General features: G+C 41.9%; 1 long non-coding RNA gene across 1 annotated transcript in view; it reads right to left on the reverse strand.

Moving 5' to 3' along the window:
- LOC122212271 overlaps positions 1-15,584 on the reverse strand; it is a 37,486-nt gene extending 21,902 nt beyond the window's left edge. Inside the window, exon 1 of the long non-coding RNA XR_006199079.1 lies at positions 15,361-15,584. This is a non-coding gene — a long non-coding RNA (uncharacterized LOC122212271). The remainder of the gene's footprint in view (positions 1-15,360) is intronic.
- Between the last annotated feature and the right edge of the window lie 8,996 nt (positions 15,585-24,580).

The following is a 24,580-nucleotide window of genomic DNA, read 5'->3' on the forward strand; positions in this document are numbered from 1 at the left end:
TATCTGGTATTGTGTCATTTATTGCCTTTATTCTTTTGAGGAATGGTATGAGCTCCTTGTCATAATTGCTTTCTCTTGGAATTTCTGAGTAGCTTTGTGGTTTCCATTATATTAATTAACCACGAAAAGGAAAATTCCCTGGATGTTTTTCTATCATTGAACAGTTAGATCAATTTGCTTAGTTCAAGACCAGACTAAAATTCTGTAAACCAGCATTTCCCAAAGGAATGTTATGAGAAAAAAATTTAATACTTATCTATGTTTAGAAAGTATTGTTTTAAATAAAGTTCAATAGGTTGCTTTACTCTGGGGCTCTGCAATGCCTGTAATAAGCTAGCATACATGAAGAATGTCCTGGAGGGAGACAAGTGGTCAGTATTCCCCCAACTTGCTTGACCATAGAATCTTCCTCTTGTGGAGCATCTCACTTGACAAGTATTTCCCAGAGCACACTTGAAGAAAACACTGTTTCAAATGGTTTCAACAGAAGCATCATTAAAGCCAGGAGACCTTGTTGCTGCTTCTTGCTAGCTGGCCCCAGGCAACTGGTGGAAGGGACCACAGTGAGTGTAACCTTGTTTCTTTTGTTTCCTACACAGTGAGTGGAGCTTGTAGATCAGTTGCTCTGTTTGGTTTGATTTTACAGAGGGTGGTGAATCAACCTGACCAATAATAGTACATACCCATCAGGGCACATAATTTGGGGGATTCAAAACAAGCAGTCAGCTATTCCTTGGTTGATTGCAAAAAAAGAAATTGCAAGGGTGGTTGGTCCTAATATAAAGATTTGGTGTAAGAAAGTCCTGAAAATTTGTACTATACTATACTATTCTTTGCTTTGCTTACTGTGAGTGGGTTCATATAAGAGGTTTTACTCTGTATGTGTATATCAGTATGTGTAAACTCTTGATCATAATTTTATCTGAGATATACTGATATACTGATATAGAAGATATCTGATCTTCTATATCTGAGATATACTGATTATAGAAGATCTTCTGTACTGAAGAAATTCTTTTATGTCACTAGACCAATAAAAAATCTCATTATGTAGAGAATGAATGTGATTACTGAATATCTATATTTCCTCATATAGAAATATATATATATATATATATATATATATATATATATATATATATATATAGCAAGTGTTCTGAGATTAAAAACAAATTTCTGTACTTCCTCCCCACAAAAAAGTTAAGAAGGTCATTTCATGTCAGAAATTCGGCCATGCCTGCAAATTCAGATCAAAATGTGACTTGTTTCCTTTTTTTTGTTGTTGTTGTTTTTAGTGAATTCAGTTGTTTGGCATTCAGTAGATAATTTTACAGATCTAAGATTTTACTTGTCAACCAGTTAGTTTTCTATGGCACAGTATAGCCTCTGTCGACATTCTTTGAGAGTAACTAATGAATATAGACTGTGGTGATGTTCTGTGTTGTCGGAGGATCAAAAGCCATGTAGCCCAAGTGAGTTCATTGTGTCAGCAGACAGTAGATGCAGTTAAGTAAAGAGCTTGGCTAATTTCGTTCTTACTCAGTTGATGAGCTGCTTGGCATCTTCTAGCTTCAGTCTTAATCTCTGTGCTTCGAGGAAGTACAAACAAATATTTAAGAACACCCAAAAAGGACAAATCTGACTAATGCTACCTAATAGTGCTCACAGGATGCTGAATTGAAGGGAGACATGTCTGGGAGAAGGGGGCATGGTAGGGAGGTCACCACCTCCTGTCTTATCTCCCTCTCCCCCTTCCCCTCACAAAAAGTACCTTTTTTATTTTTTTATTTTTTTATGTTTATTTATTTTTTGAGAGAGAGAGAGAGCAAGCCAGGGAGGGGCAGAGAGAGAGGGAGAGAGAGAATCCTAAGCCAGCTCCATACTTTCAGCACAGAACCCAATGCGGGGTTTGAACCCATCAACTGTGAGATCTTGGCATGAGCCAAAACCAAGAGCTTAACTGACTCAGCTGCCCAGATGCCCCCAAAACTACCTTTTAATTAAACTTTGAGAGAAAAATGAAGACAAGTATTAATGGAAAGATGGGAGAGGCATGTTTTAGTCATTTGCAAAAGGAGAAAGCTTGCCACGTGAAAAATGAATGTGAATAACAAACCAGAAGTTTGTCCAGCTTAAGTCCTGAGAATGACTATAGTTTGGTAATTCAAAGACGAGAAGCCTTAAAATATGTATTTATACTTTTGTATTTCATTTGGTGGATTATGGGAGAAGTAACTCGAGGTTTCAGTTTATAAGTATATACTATGTAGCTGAATTTATAGGTAGATATACACATTGTATATAGATGTGTTAAGATTTATTGCATATACATATTTGTAGAGGTAATCAGGGCTAAATGAAGTCATAAGGGTGGGGCCTAATTCTATAGGATTAGTATCCTTGAAAAAAGAGGAAGACACATCAGATCTCTGTCTTTCTGTCTCTCTGTCTCTGTCTCTGTGTCTCTGTGTCTCTCTCTCCCTCCATGTGCACAAAGAGAGGAGGCCATGTAAGGATACAGTGGTGAGAAGGTGGCCATCTTCAAGCCAGAAGGGAGGTCTTACCAGAAACTAACACTAAAAGTACCTTAATCTTGAACCCCCAGCCTCCAGAACTGGAAGAAAATGTATTGCTGTGAAGCCACCCAGTTCGTGATATTTTTCTACGGCACTTGAGCAGACATACACAACAACCATTAGTACATTATTTTTTTTCTTCCCCTCTCTACATCATTCCTACTTTTATCTCATATGATATTTAATTGTTACTCATATGAATTGTTACTACAGGAAGAAGAAAGACTGTAACTGAAGTCTCCACTAAGGGTAGAAGAGTTTCATTAACACTTTCCACTTAAGAGACAGCATGTTAGTATTAGTGATGCCTCTGTAAAAGCTGAGGAGCCATCTGAACGATAAGAACGTTTAACATCCTCAGAAGTCAAGGAGAACATATCTTTTTGGAACACTTGAAACAAAGTTATTAAACAGGAGCACGCAGCTAAAGCAGACTCCAGGCTAGATGGAACTTTTCTGAAGGTACATACAGAAATTATAATATGGTCTCTCAATATCCTTCACGTACATTTCTTGGAAGGAAACAGGACCCATTTGGGGAGATTCTATAGACGTCCTCAATATATATTTGCTTCCAAAATGCAAGGTGGAAGCGAAAACCAACAGACCTGTTCCAGTCCATGACTAACACTGTTCCTTTTCTCGACAGAGGCATGGCTGGCTAATGAGGACAGGGAAGGCTCTGGTCACATGTCACCCACGGGCCTATCATGTGAAGTGAAACTACCCAGGCCCCACATTACTGAATACAATCAAGCCTCTCTTGGCATTAAAGATTTTTGTTGCAGCCTTCAGTCGTTTCAATAGCATGTCTTGAAGGACATCCAGAGGACAGAATCAACTCTAGCAACCTATTTGTAGAATGGGATCATCGCAAAACGTAATGCCCTTAAATGCACTGGGCAGACTTTTAGAGTATAGGTAAGCATGGGGGTGGGGGTGGAAATAATCAGCTACAAACACTGTAAATATTGAGTGTGAACTACTGGACAAAGACAAAAATTACCATCCTTGGAAAGTCCAACAGAACCTGACCTTATACTAATGGCATAAACAAACAAACAAACAAAAACAAACAAACAAGCAAACAAGAAACTCCTTTAAAAAAAAATCCCAGACACCATTATGTCAGCGTTTGCAAAAAGTAAATACTTGATTTTATTTGATGCTGGTTCCCTATGAAAATAGCTTCTAATATCACTGGTCCCCCACCTACCCGAGCATCATTCATTCATGCCCATGAACACACACACGTATACTCCTACAGTTTGCCTCTCAAAGTTCAGGACATGTAAACAGCTATCCTTATCTCGGAAACTTCAATAGTAAACCTGTGCAAATTTCTCCACAACTATAACCAATACTCAAATACTCTCTTGACTCAAAGGAAGTAAAAATTCAGCGATGGCAAGGGGTACCTGGGAGGCTCACTGCGTTGAGCTCCACACTCTTGATTTCCACTCAGGTCATGATCTTGAGGTACTGGGATTGAGCCCTGCATCGGGCTCTGTGTTGACAGCAGGAGCCTGCTTGGGACCTCTGTTTCCCTCTCTGCCCCTTCCTTACTCACGCGCACACACACACTCTCTCTCTCTCAAAAATAAATGAACAAAGCGTTGAAAATTCAGTGATAGAAAAACTATGTAAGACAAGTGAGCCCCGCCGAGGACCAGAGGTGAATGCAGTAGGAGGCTGTGGTGTGAGTTTCTCAGTTTCTCAAGGTGTCATCTAACCCACCCATACCAGGATTGTGTATGATTTCTTCTTTAACGGGAGAAAGAGAGAGAGAGAGAGAGAGGGAGAGAGAGAGATTCCTAGGCAGACTCCACACTCAGTGTAGAGCCTGAGGCAGGGCTCAATCTCACAATCCTGGGACCATGACCTGAGCTGAAATCAAGAGACAGACGCTTAACCTACCGAGCCACCCAGGCCTCCCCTGCCACATTCTTCTTCTCAGTTCTAACCTGCACCAGAATATTTGTTTCTATCTATTGTCTATCTCCTAGCTAGACCCACACATAGAAAAGGAGCGGTCCTAACAGCATCCTGTTATCCTCAGCTCCTGACATTTTCCACTTGGATGTTTACCTTTCATGCCTGTATCTTTTGGACAAGAAAGGTGCAGCACATGCTGCCAATGCCTGGCTCCACGTGGCCTTGGCCCACCTGACTTTACCTGCAGGCATAAGACAGTTCCCAGCATGCAGCAGTTTCCCACCTGACCTACATCTCTGGTCCCTGCCCGAGACTTTCTCTGGTCCCTGCCTGAGACTTTCTCTGGTCCCATGGAACTTGCTACCTTGTAAGCATGGGCAATCTGGAAGTTGCTCCTGAGAATTGTTGCAACTCAGCCAATGAGGGATCTGAGTCCATGTACATGCCCCAACCGGCCCATTTTCCTGATGCTCAAGTGTGTTCCTCAGGGCTTCTCAGTGGGTCCCACTAAGTTTGAACCCCAGTTGTCCATGGAGGTAACTTGTCCTTTAATGCACACTCCATGAACATTTCTCCTTCCTCTTATCCACGTGTATTACCCAGGATCACCTTCCCAATAAACTGCCTGCACCTAAGACCTTGTCTCAGGGTCCACTTTGGGTGCCCCCAAAGTAAGACAAGTACCATGCTAGTCAGTCAAATAGCATCTCTCCTTATCAAAGGGGCCATAACGTGGTTACCAATGGAATGTTAGCCTTGTACAACATTTTAAACAAAACTTACATATTTTTATAAATCATCCTACCACATAAATCTAGATTTCTTGCTTCTTTTCAAACACCGTTGTATTTATTCCCACTGGGCCCAAAGCAGCCTGCTGTCTCTTCAGACTGGTCCTGTGCTGGGCATCTTGCCCAGGCTGACCACTCACCCCAGGAATGCAGATGTCCATGTATATCCACTCTGCTCCTTGTCTTCAGGTACACAACCCACCAGCCTCCTGTAGGTAGGGTCAATAACTGGTATTGTGCTAATCACTTTGTCACTGATGAATACGGGGGAATAAATACACTGTGGCAAGTTAGGAGACATTCCTTTCTTGGCGTTGTGGTTCTGGTGAATAGTTGCCCTGTTCTCAGCACAGAAGTCAGGAAAGCTCAGAAGCTACTTTCCTACCTCAATCCCGGAGCCAGGACTGCATGACTAGTGGAAAACCCTACTTTTTGAGGGTGTCTGGTCTGGAAAGGAGCACAGGCAAAAGTCCTGAGGGAATTACACTGGCCTGATATAAATGGGAGAGAGGGGCAGAGAGAATGAGAGAGAGAGAGAGAGAGAATCCCAAGCAGGTTCTACACTCAGCGCAGAGCCTGATGTGGGGCTCAATCCCAGGACCTGAGCCGAAATCAAGAGCCTGAGGCTCAACCAACTGAGCCACCCAGGTGTCCATGTGATGGACCAGTTTCATTGCTGACCGCGTCCAGGCTAGGGCTGCCTTTAGTTGTTTCCTGAGCATAACAAAGAAGGAGACATCCTCCAGACCTAAGAAAACAACAACTCTAGTTTCTCTGGTTTAGGATCTCGTCTGATTTTTTTTTTTCTTTGCTGGAGAAGGCATTTAGAGGGGCATAGAGAAGTAACCATGAATATCAGGCTGAATCTTAGAGTGAGTTACATTTACACAGTGTGTGTAGGGAGTGGTGAACTCTGTTAGCCTCTCTGTTCCTTGGTATTTTAATTTGGCCAAAAGTGATAATAATCATATTTAGTGACCTTGTGGATGCCCTGAGCATTAATGAGACAATGTGAGAAAATTATCAAGTAAGTGCTATGGTAATGTTAGTCCTCGTTCTGCTTATTTTATGCTTCTCATTTATCTTTAAGGAAAAATTTGTTAAATGGAAAGACCTAGGACTACAGATGATAGAGGGGGAAAAAAACCAATTATCAAAACAACTTTAGCAAAGGAAATAGCAAATTGACACAGCTATAGCGAGGACCCTGTTTGTCCACTTCTGAAGTACCATCTATCATTTCAGCCAGTGCGATTTGGAGAACATGAATATAGCTTAACTTTTGAAATGTATATCCATTTTTAATTTTTTTGAGGAACCTCCACACTGTTTTCCAGAGTGGCTGCACCAGTTTGCATTCCCACCAACGGTGCAAGAGTGTTCCCGTTTCTCCACATCCTCTCCAGCATCTATAGTCTCCTGATTTGTTCATTTTGGCCACTCTGACTGGCATGAGGTGATATCTGAGGGTGGTTTTGATTTGTATTTCCCTGATGAGGAGCGACGTTGAGCATCTTTTCATGTGCCTGTTGGCCATCTGGATGTCTTCTTTAGAGAAGTGTCTATTCATGTTTTCTGCCCATTTCTTCACTGGATTATTTGTTTTTCGGGTGTGGAGTTTGGTAGGAATTTACCCAAGGGATACAAGAGTGCTGATGAATAGGGGCACTTGTACCCCAATATTTATAGCAGCACTTTCAACAATGGCCAAATTATGGAAAAAGCCTAAATGTCCATTAACTGATGAATGGATAAAGAAATTGTGGTTTATATACACAATGGAATACTATGTGGCAATGAGAAAGAATGAAATATGGCCTTTTGTAGCAACATGGATGGAACTGGAGACTGTTATGCTAAGTGAAATAAGTCATACAGAGAAAGACAGATACCATATGTTTTCACTCTTTTGTGGATCCTGAGAAACTTAACAGAAGACCAAGGGGGAGGGGAAGGAAAAAAAAAAGAGGTTAGAGAAGGAGGGAACCAAACCATGAGAGACTCCTAAAAACTGAGAACAAACTGAGGGTTGATGGGGGATGGGAGGGAGAGGGGGGTGGGTGATGCGTATTGAGGAGGGCACCTTTTGGGATAAGCACTGGGTGTTGTATGGAAACCAATTTGACAATAAATTTCATATTAAAAAAAAGAAATGTATATCCATTCCAATTTCCCCTTTCCTAAATGATTAGAGTTAATGAAACAGACCTAAAATGTCTGTAGCTATGTACATATAGAGGATGCTAAAAAGTATGCTAAAAGGAAGAAAGGAAAGAATTTTCACTTGTTTTACTTTTACAATATTATAGCAGAAGTAGAGAAGTCAGAAATAATGGGAGAGAATTAGGAATGTGCCCTTAAATACCATGACACTCAAAATCATTTCTGTCCACTTGTAGACCAAGTGGTGTATTAAGGCTTTCATACGCCCAACATGGGGTAAGTCAAAGATGTGTAAAATATGGCCCTTTACTTGAAACATGGTAAAATCTAGTTGGAGAATCACAGCAGCCGAATAGACATATACATCCATGAAATCATTACAAACACTGAGATGTAAACTATGGATTGTGACTCTTTGCACAACAGACATTCAGAGAAGGAAGAGGTCACTAGGGAGTGATCCAGTCAGAGAAGACTCTTGAAGGAGATGATCCTGGGATTGGACTTTAAGATACACTTGTTCTATTCCCCCATCTATTCCTCACATGGACCCTGTGAGGTTAATCTCTTCATAAATGAGGAAACACTTGGGCAGATTAAGTCACTTACCAAGGTCACACAACTGAGGTCTAGCTGCAGAAGTCTCTCCTCCACACAGCCCTGTCATGTCTGTTTTCTGTAATGTCTGGAATGTTGCAGTAACAGGATAAAAGCCAAATCTGGCCTTTTCCTGGTCTGGCCCCTGCCTCATGTGAGTCTCCTCACCCACCATTCCCCCATATGCTTTCTGCTTCAGCTACGCTTTGTGGTTTAGGAAGGATCCTACCAGGAAACACACGGCTCGGTTAAAAGAATTTAACTAAAAAAATTATTTGATGAGGAATTATTTTGAGGAAATTGGGAAATTAAGGGAACTAATGAAGTTAGTGGTGCACCAAGAAACTAGCAATAACAGGAAGCCATTACTACTCCGTGACTGAAGAGGCAAGAGGGATATGTGGAGACACTGAAGCCTGGAGAATGCCAGAGCTAGGAAAGGGGTCAAGTCACAGGAGCAGTAGCTCTCCATAGGCATTGCTGAAACCACAGTGGGAATAATATCCCAACTCCCCTCTGTGCTTGCCCCTGCATCTCCTGCTAGTGTCTTCCAGTGAGCAAACCTCTGGGAGACAGAGCAAGGGAGTCCAGGTGATGCAGTCCATAGACATCAACCTCCCAGGCACGGAGAAGGGAGGACAGAGAGTATTATTTTAGGGGCAAGAAAAGATACAAAATCTTTTTTTTGAACATTGCTGCCACCAAGAAAACTTCCATTGACTGGCTAACAATTCTTCATACTCTAAGACTTAGTTCAAGGATCACCAGTGCTGGGAAGCAATTTATTACCCACACACAGCCTGAGCTGGGAGCCTCTCTTCTGGGCTTTGACAGTCTCTGTGCAAACTTTTATCATTGTCTCTTTGTGTTGTTGAATGGACTCCAAGAACCCATTAGGAGCTCAGGAAAATTGCTACCTTGATGCAACTAAATGCACAAAAAGGAGCTACCCAAAGTGAGCACTCAATGACAAAGACATATTCCTCAAATCGTACTTTTTGATTTGATCTTAAACTTAGGGAAACGTTGCCAGAATAGTGAAAGGAACTTCCATGTTCCCCTTTTTCCCAGATTCACCGATTACCCTTTTGCTCCATTTGCACTATTATTCTCTCTTTGCACACACACACACACGTGAATTTTTATTATTTGAAATTTGGAATGATTGCATTCTTTTGCCTCTAAATTCTTCACTGTGTATTTCCTAAAAACAAGGACATCCTCTTACGGAATTAAAATACGAAAATCAAAATCACGAAATTTAACACTGACATAATACTATTACCTAGTCTATAGTCCATTTTCAGATTTTATCAGTTGTGCCAATAATGTCTTATTTTTACCCCTTCTCCTGTCCCCCCACCCCCAGTACAGAGTCCAATAGTGAATCATGCATTGCAATTAGTTGTCATACATCTTGAGTCTACTTTAATCTGAACATTTCTTTTGCCTTTCCGTTTCTTCACCTTGACATTTTTGAAAAGTACGGGATACTAATTTTGTAGAATGTCCTGAAGTATGGCTCTATCTGATGTTTCTGTATGATTAGATTTAGCCTCATCATTTTTGGCAGGAGCACCACAGAAGTGATGCTGTGTCCTTCTCAATGCCTCATTGAGTGATGTCAGTCTGTCCCGATGCTGCTGATGTTAATTCTAATGATTCACTAAGGTATGTCGGCTAGGTGGCTCTATTATTAAAAGATAGTATTTTAATGTGTTTTGTTTTGTTTTGAGAGAGACAGAGCATGAGTGGGGGAGGAACAGAGGGAGACACAGAATCGGAAGCAGGCTCCAGGCTCTGAGCTGTCAGCACAGAGCCCAACGTGGGGCTTGAACTCATGATCCTGAGATCATGACCTGAGACGAAGTCAGATGCTTAACCAACTGAGCCACCCAGGCGCCCCTAAAAGATAGTATTTTAGATTTATAAATAATTTGGGAAAATTACTTGGGACTATGTAAACAGCTTGTTCCTTATCAAATTACAACCATTTTTTTTTTAAGGAAAAGGGGATAATTCACTGAGTATAGTGGGCAAAAAAGAAGTGACACTAACCTTCAGTCACTCCTAATCTCCTGCCCCTGGTGACAAGGCAGGTCATTCTCATGGTTTAGGGTTCTCCCTTTTGAATTTAGTTAATTAATTAATTTCTTTTTGAGAGAGAGAGCACGCGAGCAAGCAAGCAGGGGAGAGGGAGAGAATCTTAAGCAGGTTCCATGCCCAGCATAGAGCCTGATGTGGGGCTTGAGCTCATGACCGTGAGATTATGACCTGAGCCAAAATCAAGAGTGGGATGCTCAATCCACTGAGCCTTGCAGGCACCCCTAGGTTTCTCCTCTTTGAATCACAGCTTGTCTCTGCTGGATCCCTGCTAAGGCTTCTATTAGGAGAAAACTGAAGAGGTTGATCTGCATCTTAACAAAAAGAACAAACCAACTCCAGCAGCAGCTCCTTGGAATCCGGACTCAGTCCTTTTATTACTCTTGTGTCCCCTCCTACCATCTGTACCAGGGATCCCTTCCTGCCAATTGCAGCTTAACTAAGTGCACATCAAAACTGGGCAGGCTTTCCAATGGCTTATTTACTTCTAAGGTTTGAGCAGTAGAAGCATAGCCTAATTATTATTGACCCAAGTCATTTTTCTTGCTTAGGAAATGATTTAATAGTATTAGGAGCTGAAGTCTGGTAAAATTAGAAGCCAAAATAATCTTGTCCTTAGACCTTGAAGACTAATACAAGGTTAATGTCTCTGCCTTTTTAAAAAAAAAGTATTTTTAGCGTTTTAAACGGATACTTGCTTTCCTTTCCATATGTACCACAATAAGATAATCACAATGAGAACTTTGAATCACCTGTAAAATATTGCATTGTAGCTATTAGTTTACTTGCCTGTCCCACGCTAGGATGAGATGTCCCCGAGGCCAGGACTGTGCACCATTTACTGACACGTGCTTCTTTCTCTGTCTAGCTTATTGCCCAGCATATCATGGGTTCTCCAGCTTAACTGAGTGAATGAAATGGCCTTCTGCATAAATTATTCTTCACTGCATCCTATTTCTTTCATTAAATATTTCTGTCCAGGAGCAAAAGGAAGTTAGTTAGAATCTATTTCTTTTGGGGAGGGGCCATAAAAAATTATAGAATTATATGGAAAAGCATTTTAGGAAATCTAAATAGATGTACAAATATCACTTTTCCAGAGAGAATCTCTTCATACTGTTTAATACTCTTAATTTGAAAGAGTTTAAAACTCACAAGAAGTTCTAAAATGGTACATGGGGTCCCTGTTTGGCCTTCATCCAAGATCCCCCCACTGATAACATCTCACATAATAGAATGCGTTTGTTCAAAATTGGAAACTGACTTTGCTATAATACATATAACCACACAGCTATTCTTATTTGGAATTCACCAGTTTTTACAAGCACTTTTTTGCATGTTTGTTGATGGTTGTCAGAAGGCTTATCCCACGTATAATTTCATGCAGCCATCGTTGCAATCAAAATACAGAAATGTTTGGGCACCTGGGTGGCTCAGTCGGTTAAGTGTCCAACTTCGACTCAGGTCATGATCTCATAGCTCATGAGTTTAAGCCCCACGTCGGGCTCTGTGCTGACAGCTCAGAGCCTGGAACTGCTTCAGATTTTGTCTCCATCTCTCTCTTCCCCTCCCCCATTCTCTCTATCTCTCTGTCTCAAATATAAATAAACGTTAAAAAAAAAAAGAATACAGAAATATTCCATCACCACAAAAAAACTCTCTCATGCTATTACTTTATAGTCACACCTCACCACCCCCACACCACCCACCTCACATAAGACTAACCTCTGGGCAACTTTGATCTGTTCTCTATAATTTTGTTCCTTGGAGTGCATTACCTAAATGGGATTATACAATATGTGTCATGATTGGCTTTTTGTTTTCACTCAATAATAATTCTCTTAAGATCTATCTAGGGCTCTTCCCTGAGTCTCCTTCCCGTTTTTATCTCCATAGCTTCTCCAAGTAACTTCATCTGGTCTCATAGCTTTAAATACCAACTCTATGATGATGATTTTCAAATCTATATTTCTGGGTCCCTAGAAATCCAGTCTTAGGTATTCAGACATTTACTTTATGATTTCATGACCCGTTAATATATTTTTCAAAACTAACCTGCTTAAAAAATCCCCCTCAAACCTACAGAAGATTAGAACACTTTAAACTTTTTCATTTCAAAACCCACTATTTGCCAAATTGCCCAAGACAAATACTGAAGAGCTCTCTGATTTCTCTATTTATTTTTTGCATTAAATTCATTTGTATCTCAGTTGATTTCAACTACAACTGTACCCTGAGTTTCAATGCATGCATTCTCTCTGGGAGTAAGTATGGAGCAGAGGTTAGGAGCTTGTACACTGGGTCCAAATCCTGCTTCTGCTCCTTGCTTAGAAGTGAGACCTTAGTTCAGTTGTTTAGGGTCTCTATACCTCCATTCTGTCACTTGTGACAGAGAGGCAAAATGGCACATACCTTGTGAAGTTGTTGTGAAATTAATCAATTTAAAGTATGAGCACTTTAAATTTTTTTTTTCATTTAAGTTATCTCTACACCTGATGTGGGGCTTAAACTCATGATGCTGAGGTCAAGAGTCACATGCTCTCCCAACGGAGCCAGCCAGGTGCCCCAAAGTATGAGCACTTTTAACAATCCCTGGTACACAGTAAACACTCAAAAAAATACTAGTTACCCAGTCCCTTGTTCACAAATACTGTAGAATGGCTATTATGGGATAGGCATTATTGTAGTTTCTGAGGATTTAACAGTGAAGAGAGCAGAGATTCTGGCCTTAAGAAACCCACTTTCTAATGGGAGCTGGGAGGTGGTGGTAGAAATGAATAAATATACGTGACCGCTACAGTTACTACGGAAGTGAGTCACTGATATTCCTTTAAGAGAACCAGCTATGAGGAACAGAGGTGGCTGCTGATCTCTAATTGTCATTCCTCCGGACCACCTACTGTGTACCCCCCTCTCTGCCCCCACCTCTTCCCCCAGGCTGATTCTAAACTGACTGATCAGGGGTGCCAGAGCTAGGTCATTTCTCCTCACAAGAGACTCCACTAACAGGCTGTCTTCACATGAGGGTTCCCCATCAGGCTGGCCAAGACCTTCTCAGGGCCACACTGCAATCTGAAGCCCTCCCTACCTGCTCTTCTAACCAACCCTCCCCCCTTTCCTCTGTTCCTTCACTGGTATCGGACCTGCACTCAAGTCCGAAGGCTCTGCCCATCTTCTCCTCCTCCCTCTCGCTTTATCCTTCTAAGGCATTTCCCCCAGTAAAGCTCTTGCACATCTAAATCCACCTTAGCATCTGCTTCTTGGAGGATGCAGACTGAGTCAGCAGGAGAAATAAAAATTAAATGGGATCAGGGAGACAGAAAGTGACTCAGAGACACATAGAATTATCACAGAATACATAGAATTATTGAATGCCTTTTTAATCAGATGGGTAGAATCTGTTAACTCATGAGTAAACGAGGTGTGCAAATATCTGAAGAGTGTATATTGCGGTAGAGGCAATAGCAAGTGGAGAGACTCTGAGATGACAGCGTGCTCAGTATGTTTAAGGACCAGCAAGGAGCCAAGACATCCGGAATGACTTGAGCAAGGGGGTGAGTGAGAGGAGATAAGGTCAGGTAACTGGGGGAGAACCAGAGCACTTGCAGACCCAGAAAAAGATTGGATTTTTCCTTTCACTGAGATGGGATGCCATTAGAGTGTTGTCAGGAGAAGACTGACATGATCTGACTTTTTTTTTTAAAGCAGGATTACTCTATCTGCTCCTCAGAGACCAGAGTTAAAGTTGGTGTGGTAGATAGGATTCGAGATGGGCCACGAGGACACTCCCCACTTTGGACACACGCCGCACCATTCTCACTGCTCGAGTGTGGGTGGAATCTGTGAATACGATAGAGTATCACTTCTGTGATTTTGCTACTAATCAATCGACTGGGCTGATCACAAGGGAAATTATGCCGCTCCAGCCTGAGGTAGGCCCTTAAAAAGGAAAGCAGCAGCAGCAGGTCGGAACCTGCCAGCATGGAAGGAAACAAAGAACCACGTTGTGAAGTGTCTATGTGGGCCCCAGGGTGAGGCGTTACCAGCAGCATCTAGGAGCTGAGCGTGAGTCCCTGGTCAACTGCTGATGAGAAGCAAGGACCTCAGTCGTACAATCACAAGGAATGAAATGATGCCAACAACCTGTGAGCTTGAAAGAGCCTCAGAAGAGATTGCTGACAACTTGATTTCAGCCTGAGGAGACCCCGAGAAGACCCAATTAACCTGGACCTGGACCGCGGATGCACAGACTGAGAAAACAAGTTGTTGTTTTCATAATAAGTAATAGACAAATACCATAAATAATACATCGGTGTTGTTTGAAGCTACTACATGGGTAGTAACTTGTTATGCAGCACTAGAGAACAAATCCAGCTGACGACGGTGGCAGAGAGCAGACAGACTCTCTGGAAATAGCAATGGTCCATGTGGGAGAGGATGATGGCTTGGATCAGGGTACATATTGGATCGATGATCCATTCTGTGATGGTCAAGCCAACAGCACTTGCTGATGGAGTGGTCGCAGAATGCAAGAGAAAGGCGTCAAGGATGACTATAAGGTGTTTGGCAATTAGAAGTGTGGGATGGTCAATGACTGAGAATAGTAGACTATCAGAGGAGCAGGCTTGATGTCTTCTTGGCAGGTGGGATCAGTAGAATCATGGATTTTGTTCAACCGGAATGCCAAGTAGACATCAAAATGCACGTATCCAGCAGGCACACTTGATATACGAGTCAGGAATCATGGACGAGGTCCAAGCTGCACGTGTACATTTGAAGTCATCAGTAAGTAAATGACATTTAAAACCATAAAAGTGGACAAAATCACAGAAATTGTTATTACTAACATTTTCAGACTTGGCCAAGCCCCCTTCATCTCTCACTTGGACTTCTTTGTTAATTTTCTAACTGGTCTCCCTGTACCCACCCTCCATACTGTTGCTGGAGTGATTTCGAAAAACATACATGCAAATCCGTGTAGGCCACTTTGTTATTACCCTCCAGAGGACTCCTCTCACACAAAATTAGTTTCTATTGTATTTCAGATCACCCCAAAATTTAGTGATTTAAAGCCACACAAACTCATTTTAGTTCTTCCTTGTGTGTTTCTGTTGACTGAATGGTCTAAAGTGTTCAGCTGAAAAAAATAAAGTGTTCAGCTGAGGCTGAATGCTTTAGGGAGAGGCCTTCCTCACAGATTTTGTTGTTACCTAGCTGGTCAAGGAGTAGAGGATATAACTGGGGTGGCTCCTTTCTTCTCAGATGTGGTCTCTACCACTCCAGCAGGCTAGCCCAGACTTCTTCCCATGGTGGACTCCAAGTTCCAAAGAGTAGCAGGAGGGAGCAAGCCCCAATGTACCAGCATTTTTCTAGCCTATGTTTATGTCATGTTTCCTTATGTCCCATTGGCCAAAGCAAACCATGATTCTAGAGGCAGAGAAATAGCTTCCACCTCTTTATGAGATCATAAAGAGGTCTGCATTTATGAGACCAATGCAAAGGTGCATTGCAAAGAGGGATGTGCAAAACAGGAGACGAGAAAAATTACAATAACACATAGATGATAATTCTGAATCCTTACTATGGCTTTTGAAGTACTGTGTGATCTGACCTCCATCTACCTCTTCAACACATCTACTCTTTCTCTCTCTTCTTAATAGACATTTTGTAGAGTAGTTTTAGGTTCAGAGCATAATTGAGCAGAAGGTACAGATTTCCTCTGACCTCTGTCCCCAAGTATGCGTAGGCTCCCCCATTATCAACATCCCCTGCCATCTGCTCTCTTTTCTTGCCTCAACTCTTGAGCCATAATGGTCTTCTGTAATTCAATTGAACAAGCTTGTTCTTGGTTCAGAGAATCTGTTGCTCCCACTGTCTAGAATTTTCTTCCCCCTGATGTTGGCATGGTGGACTCTTCAGCTTAAATGTGCTCCTCTGAGACAGACTTTCTCCCACTTCCTGACCACTTATTTTACTCTCTGGTTGAATTCTCTTCACATCACTTATGACCATCTGATCTTTTTCTAGTTCATTTACTTGTCCTGCACATATCTTTGTGAAAAAGAGTGTCAGCTCCATGAGAACAGGGACTTTATTTTGTTCACTCCAATAAATGTATCTTGCATAGAGTGGATATTTTAACAACAACTGTTAAATAAAATTCTCAAATGCCAAGTGAAGAGTGTTATCCCATCATGGAAAATTGAGAGCTGCCTACAATACAAAGACCCCAGTTGAGCCAAGTTTTATGTGAAATCTGCATAACTTAAGTTGATAAAACAATAGAAAACTCTTTAAAAAATAGGAGACAAGTTTGTCTTTTAGACACTCAGGTAAACTTTACTATCTTTTAAAGGAATTTATGATGTCAAATTTCTTTTTAAAGGATTTCTTTCTCAGTGGTGTGTGTAAGATATAACAAATGGTACCCAGATCCATGGGTTACTATCCTGCCAGCTGCTCATCCTGAACTTCTCTGTTCTGATTAATAACAAGTAATCAAATATCCTGTCATAAATAGGAAGGTCCTAATGCTTACTTTCTGCACTTTCTGACATGTTGTTTTTAAATAATTTTTTAAAAAATTTATTTATTTATTTTGAGAGAGAGAGAGAGAGTATGAGCAGGGGTGGGGCAGAGAGAGAGGGACAGAAAGTATCTCAAGCAGGCTCTGCACTGCCAGCTCAGAGCCCGATGGGGCGCTCCAGCCTACAAACCAAGAGATCACGACCTGAGCCAAAACCAAGAGTCTGATGCTCAACTGACTGAGCCACCCAGGCACCCTATGACATGTTTGCCAAAAGCCACTCATCAATAAATTTTATTTCTCAACTAACTCCCTGTTATGGACTTAAAGTTTGTGTTCCCAACCCCACCTTCACCTGTAGCCCAAAGTTTGTAGGCGGAAGGCCTAACGTTCAATGTAATATTAGGAGGTGGGAAGTTTGGAAAGTAATTAGATGTATATGAAGTCACGAGGGTGCAGGCCCCGTGAAGGGATTAGTGTCTTTTTAAGAAAAGGAAGAGACACAGAGCTTCCCCCCACAGCCATGTGAGGACACAGTGAAAAGGCAGCCACCTGCAATCCAGGAAGTGGGCTCCCACCAGAACCCAACCTTGCTAACATCTTGATCTTGAACTCCAGCCTCTAGGAGTGTTAGAAAGAAATATCTGTTAAGTATCCAGTCTACGGTATTCGTTATAGCGGCCCAAGCCAACTAGGACATTTCCTTTCTGCTTTCGTCCATTTTCTTTCTCCTCGTGCAATTCATCTTTTCTGGATCCACCGGTTCTAGTGGCTGTACTTTCCAGGAGATATTCACAGTGATGCCTCCTTACATTAGATTCATCTGTCTGCTCCTGTGCCATTCACTTTTCTTAAATGAAACAATTCCTCTAATTCCACGCCAGCATTCACCAACATCCTCTCATATACTGCAGGGGACATCCATTCTCTTGGCAGTAGGCAGAGGACATCCCAGGCACTGCACTGGATGACTTAAATCTGGCCCCCAGAAGTCAGTGCGCAAATAGAGAGGAGTGCAGATCATATGGGCTTGGGGTGAAGTGGCAGGAGAACAATATCCCAGGGATTCTGGAATTCTGAAACTGGCCATCGAACAGAGTCACTGCATAGAGACAGGCAATATGTTTACTTGCTATTTTTGTTTTCCTTCTGGGAACAGGAAGCCTTCATTTCCCAGCTTCCCTTGTACCTCAGTGGGCCATATGACGAGCTCTATCCAATGATATGTTTGTGGAAGTAATCCACAGCACCTTCAGGCTTGGAGCCAAAGTGGGGTGGGAAGGATGGAGGAGGGTGGGAAGAAGCTCGATGCGGCATCCTCTGAGGGTTATCTATCACAAGGAAAGCAACGGAAGTAGATGTCTGGCTGAAGAGCAAGTAGGCAGACTTTCCTTCTCCTGGGATGAGTGGCAATTAGGAAACATTCGTATGATTCTCAGTAGCTCCTGGTGACGCACACACACAAGTGTTCATTTGAGATTCACCGTATGTAGAGGAGGATCCTTACAGAAAACCAGAGAATTGTGTGCTGTGCTACCTCGCCTGTGCTGCGGGCGCCTGGGGGCCACAGGGGAGGCCCTGTGATGGAGCCTCTATAAATCATCAAGACTTAAGGTTAAAAGTGTTTTGAGACAGTTTTGATTTAAAATTTTAATGTATTTCACCTATCCATTATTCTGTCCATATACAATTTTGATGTATTTGGCTTATATTTTATCCAACCAGCTTCATCACGGACAGCTGTTAGTTTATAGTGATTTGCAGTACGTAAATCGTAAAATAAAATCTCTACGATTAAAAAAAATAACAGAACCGCATAAACAAAATAAGAAACCGGGAAAGAAGTAGAGACAAAGACTAAAGCTACTCAGAGAACTAAGAAAGAAAGAAAGAAAGAAAGAAAGAAAGAAAGAAAGAAAGAAAGAAAGAAAGAGGAAAAGATAACCAGGGAGTGGGAACAAGGGAACAATTATAACTACTATGGTTGTTTGTAGTGTTGACCCCCTGGGGTCCCTAGGAAAGAGCTCCACTCTTCAGGCAGGGGGAGGAGGAGTTGTTCTGACACTGGGGCTGGCGAAGGGGGTAGAGGGGTCTCAGGCACCTCTTCCACAGACATTCAAGCAATTCCCTATTGTCAACACGACCTCACACCCCCGATTTCATGGGTTGTGAGATTTGTGATGAGAGCTTCGGTCTCAAAAATACCTATTTCTGGAAGGCAGGCAGAGTCCAGCTTCCTCTGTTTGCTCTCTGCCTTTAGCAGACACTTGTGGGTCACTGTGAGGCACAAACCCTCAGTCCAGCTGACTTCAGGGCAGTGATGGAGAGTCTGTATCCCACATGAAGCATGGCCTCAGTCTCTCTGGGCTTTGCTGCCCAGGGACTGCCTGAACCCCCTGCCTGGAAACAGCCCGGAAGGGGGAAAGTTTTAATAGTCCCGGAAGCAGCCCTTGAGGGTTGGGGGAGAGAGTCACGAATAAAGGCTCTCACCTGCTCTGAGCCAGTTCTACATGGTTCCTCAGAAAGCTCCCAAAGAACCTGAGACCCAGTTGTGCACAGAGGTAACCAGTTCAGGACCGCCCCTTTCCCATCTCACATTCCCCACCCCCTCATTTTTGCTGTCTTGGTTCACGTCTCAAATAAGGCCTTTCTCACCTCTGTTTTCAGGAAGAACCCGAAGTAAGACTCGACTCTCCAACTTCCAATATCTTGTTAATATATCTGCTGTGGTTTCTGTACTATATACAAAAGTAGTGTATCCTTTTCAATTTCTTATTGTCATTTCTGCAGAGTTAGGAGGGAAGTGGAGATAATATGTCTTTTCACATTGCTCTTCTTCCTTTTGCCGACTCCTACTCAACTCTCAGCTTCAACGTCACTTCCTCAGGGAAGCCTTCTTGGATTGTCCCATCAAAATGACGCCCCTTGTTTGGCTTTCTTGTACCATCTCACATCTGTCTTCATAGCCCTTAACATAATTTGCAATATATCTTTGTTGGTTTACCACTCTCCTGGTAGAATCTAAGCTCCATGAATCAGCCTTCAAGTTTTTTATGGACATCTGTGTTTTTGTTCAATGAATGAAGGACTTTCCCCTGCCCAACATGTTCTAAACAAATCCAGCCTCCCTATTCTGCTGTATAGTGGTTAGGCAACTACTCAAGGCACCCTCCTAGAGATCTTTTTTTGCACCTCTTCTTGGAAAGGCTCAGCTTTGAGCCAACTCAGAATTATGTCATCAAGAGCTAGTGGTCAGCTAACAAAACCTATGAGCACGGAGTGAGAGGGCAGCTAGCTGATTTGGGGAATGGAGACAAGAAAAGGACAAACATACAACCACCAGGCTAGACTTGCTTTGCGTCCCCACCCTCTGCTCTGGTTAACTCACTGACCGACTCCCAGAATTTTATGACTCGAATTGCTCTATAATGCAGAAATGTCTCACCGCCCCATGTTCCCGGTTCCTGAGATCCTGATACTATCTCATCCCTTGACTTAGAGAGTGAGTCTCCTACCCTGCTGAGGCACCCTGTACCTGCCCAGCCACAGGACACTCTGAGAACCACCTTCATAAGACCTTCGAAACAGAATGTGGGGATTGTGCCTTTTAAAGTCTTATGTAATTGATCATTATTGTTCGCGGGACAAAAATAAGTGATCATCACAAATAAAGATACCCGAGATGTGTTACAGAGATAGGCCAAAGATTATTCTGTGTAAAGAACCACTAACACAAGACGAAGTGATTGAGAAGGTATCCCCTGCTTTCCTGAAAGTCCTTCATGTGACATCCGTCTCCACAATGCACCTGATTTTAAAACTAGCACATGTATGACATATAATACAACATTTATAAATTAAGGAAGCCCACCTCTTTTAAGTAATATTCTTTAAATCTCTCTTTCTGACAGTCCGACTATTTGCACAGTAACTGTGATAGGCGCGTTTTTCGGAAAATAGTGAATAAAAACTGACAAGCTATCTGGGGAATCTGAATGTATAATTGATAGGGGCATAAATTAATATGATTAGGCCTTTATTGGGTGCAGTGGCTGCCAAACCTACAAAAGGGGCCTGGAATGAAACACGGCTGTGGTCTCTGTGCTGATAGACATCAATATGTAATGTGGATTATCTCAAGCTTTCTCATGTGGTCTGCTTATGACAGCACTGAGCCTAATTGAAATTTTTATCTTTTTGTTGCATACAGACAGTTTTGGCTGGTCACTTCCTTTGGAAAGAGGAGCAAACCAGGTGATAAAAAGAAAGAAAGAAAGAAAGAAAGAAAGAAAGAAAGAAAGAAAGAAATCAAGGTTTTCAGTGAAGGTCTTAATAAAATCATTTTATAAAGGCTTTAGAAATTAGTCCTTTGTAAAGCCACTCTGGAGATCCTGACTTCTGGAAATTCCTTCACACTGTGGTTTTTTGAATATTAAGCAGGCATGTCCAAACCAAAGATACAAAGACACAGAAGATTCAGTCCCTTCTGTGGAAATGAATGGGTTCTTCACCAAATCATGGTTAAGTTTAGCCTTTGATACTGTTATAAAACCGTTTATTAGGGACTGTGATAAAATACATCTTTGCAGAATAGCATCTGTATTTCCGTAAATAACAAAAATAAAATAAAATAATGAGATTAAAATGCTTTCCATTCTAAATAACAAATTCACATGCTTAGGTTATGTAGTTATCATTCCTATTTCTCAGTGTTGTTTACATGCGGTTTTCCACTGCGTGTTTTAGGTTGTAGTTCTTTTTTTTTTATTTTACTTTCTAACGTTTATTTATTTTTGAGACAGAGAGAGACAGAGCATGAACGGGGGAGGGGCAGAGACAGAGGGAGACACAGAATCTGAAACAGACTCCAGGCTCTGAGCTGTCAGCACAGAGCCCGGCATGGGGCTCGAACTCACGGAGTGCAAGATCATGACCTGAGCCAAAGTTGGACACTTAACCTACTGAGCCACCCAGGTGCCCCAAGGTTGTAGTTCTAAAAGCAAAATTAGGAGGTTGGAGTTGTGATATTTACAGAAGGATATGTGAAGTTTCATAGATCAAATCACATACATCCGTAATTTTCCAGGACTTCATCATTTTACTGCATGTAAAATATTAGTCACGTTTTGCATGTGCCCTTGGCAGTAATAAGTTTAGGATGTGAAAGAAGCTCAATATGATTTTGGGGAACGTTTGTGTACTGCAACCAGAAAGGTCGTATGTTTTATGTACTTTGTGATAAAAGTGAGTGTTGATATCTGGTGACTGGACAATGAAAACTAATGGGGCATTGGAACTTTCTTGGTGACCTCATGAAGCAATTTACGATCCTTTTATCACCCCTAATACGATGTTGTCATAAAAATGATCTTTTAATTAAATGTAACAGGAAAATTCTGCACTCTCATTGGGGTGTTTCTGGTCCTGGCGAGTTACCATTTTTAATGGCATACCTTCAGCAGTTGGCAATGTTAGATTTATAAAATACTGTTCCTCTCGAGTACTTTCAGAGCTACAATCTCTGTAGCTGTATCTACCCAAGAGATGGGGGAGTAAAAAAAAAAAAAAAAAAAAAAGCAATGGGAAGAGTTTCTCGAAGAGAAAGGCAGTGGAGTATCGTGGAACGACAACTAGACCAAGAAGAGAAATGGACCATCATTTATGAAGTGCCTACTATGTGCTAGGCATTCTGCCAAGAACTTTACCATAACTTTTATTTCACTTAGTGTAGCTCTTGTTCTCTGGAGAGCTGGGCTGTATTTCTGATTCTGCCACTATTTGGTTGTATGAAGTTGGGTACATAACTCTGATCTCAGTTTTCCTTTCTGTAAATGGGGTGGGAGGGAAAAGAATAGGAAAAAATGCTTTCTAAGTCCAGCTTTAAATTTCTAAAGAAGAAGTAAAACAATGAGGACAGAAGAGTGAAGGAGAATCAGAGCAAAGAGCATTACTGAATGTAACCTTCAACCATCCATTGTCCTGAGTTTTGGAGACACAGATGATAATAATCTAGTCCATGCTATTAAAGAACTTGTAGCTTTGTGAGAGAATGCCATGTTAGTATAGAAATAAGCTCATGGGTAGTGACATGCACAGAGGGCTTTGAAATAAGGTGAAGGCTGAAATCAAATAAATGTTTAAGGAAGGATTCCAGGCAGAGATGATGGCCAGTGAATCCTTAAGTAATTAAAAGTGTGACCTGGGTAAAGACAGGTGGGAATGAGGGGTGTCTGGGTGGCTCAGTTGGTTAAGTGTCCAACTCTTGATTTCTGCTCAGGTCATGATCTCACGATTTGTGAATTCAAGCCCTGCCTCAAGCTCCACATCAGGCTCTGCACTGGCAGTGCACAGCCTGCTTGGGATTCTCTCTCTCTCTCTCTCTCTCTCTCTCTCTCTTTCTGTGCCTCCCCTGCTTGTGTTCTTTCTCTCTCTTTCTCAAAATAAATAAGTGAACTAAAAAAAAAAGACAGGTGGTAACGATGTCCCATGCAGAAGAAAGTCTTGGATGAAATAGCCTGGGATATACAAGGAACTGCAAGAGGTTTGGTGTTACCGGGGCATGAAACACAAGGCAGGTAGTAGGAGGAGGAACAAAAATTGAAGACAGAGGAGAGCATTTCAGGAAAATTCTTGCAGGTTGGGCTAGGGAATGTGGACTTTATCCCAATGGAAATAGGGAGCCACAGACAGGTCAGATTGAGTGTAGAAAAATGACCCCAGCTACAATAAGAGAAGAGATCTAAGCAAGGCAAGCATGGAAGCAGGGAGGTCAATTAAGCAGGTACTGCAACACTTGTAGAAAGATGCTGTGCCATGTCCTCAAGCCAGGGAATTGGTGTGGCTGTTGAAAGGAGAAGGCAGTTATGAGGAATGTTTGGAGGATAAAATCATTAAGGGTGTGGGCTTGACTAGATGTGGGGTCAGTCTAAGAAAAGAGAACCAAAGTGCTGCCCAAATCCATCACTTCAGCAAAACTCAAAGTCCCTTAATTTAGTGGAAAAACTCAATCAAATAGCTTTCTTTGTTGCTATGGTCTCAAAAAACCAAAAACAGTCGATTCACTGAAATCCTCATTTTTCACCAGGTGGTTGGCATGGACCCCGCTCTTTTTAACATTTGTACCCCCAGTTGATACCTGGGGATGAGGAAGCCCTGGGCTATAGGGTGATATACCAACATGGCAGTAGGTGCAGAGGAGGAAGCCGGTGCCTCAACTCTCAGTCTACATGGTTACTCCTTACACACCCTGCCCCTTCTGTGACAGGAGGACTTAAAGCAAGTCTTTTAGGTTAGTATTGATTGTTATTAGGATTCAACATTTTGAAAATATTAAACAAATTCTTAATGTTTATTTATTTTTGAGAGATAGAGACAGAGCATGAGCAGGGGAGGGGCAGAGAGAGAGAGGGAGACACAGAATCTGAAGCAGGCTCCAGGCTCTGAGCTGTCAGCACAGAGCCCAAGGTGGGGCTTGAATCCACGAAATAAGTCATACAGAGAAAGACAAATGCCACATGTTTTCACTCTTATGTGGATCCTGAGAAACTTAACAGAAGTCCATGGGGGAGGGGAAGAAAAAAAAAAGAGGTTAGAGAGGGAGGGAGCCAAAGCATAAGAGACTCTTAAAAACTGAGAACAAACTGAGGGTTGATGGGGGGTGGGAGGGAGGGGAGGGTGGGTGATGGGTATTGAGGAGGGCACCCTTTGGGATGAGCACTGGGTGTTGTATGGCAACCAATTTGACAATAAATTTCATATTAAAAAAAAAGAAAGAAAATATTTAAATTCTTTTCTCTGATAACAAAACGATTTATAACCAATAGTTTTCCTTAGGGAAAAGAATTGTCCTTGCATTTAAAATTTCTTTGAGTTCCTACATATTTGCCTGA

The sequence above is a fragment of the Panthera leo genome, chromosome F3, assembly GCF_018350215.1.
Source record: "Panthera leo isolate Ple1 chromosome F3, P.leo_Ple1_pat1.1, whole genome shotgun sequence".
Taxonomy (NCBI): domain Eukaryota; kingdom Metazoa; phylum Chordata; class Mammalia; order Carnivora; family Felidae; genus Panthera; species Panthera leo.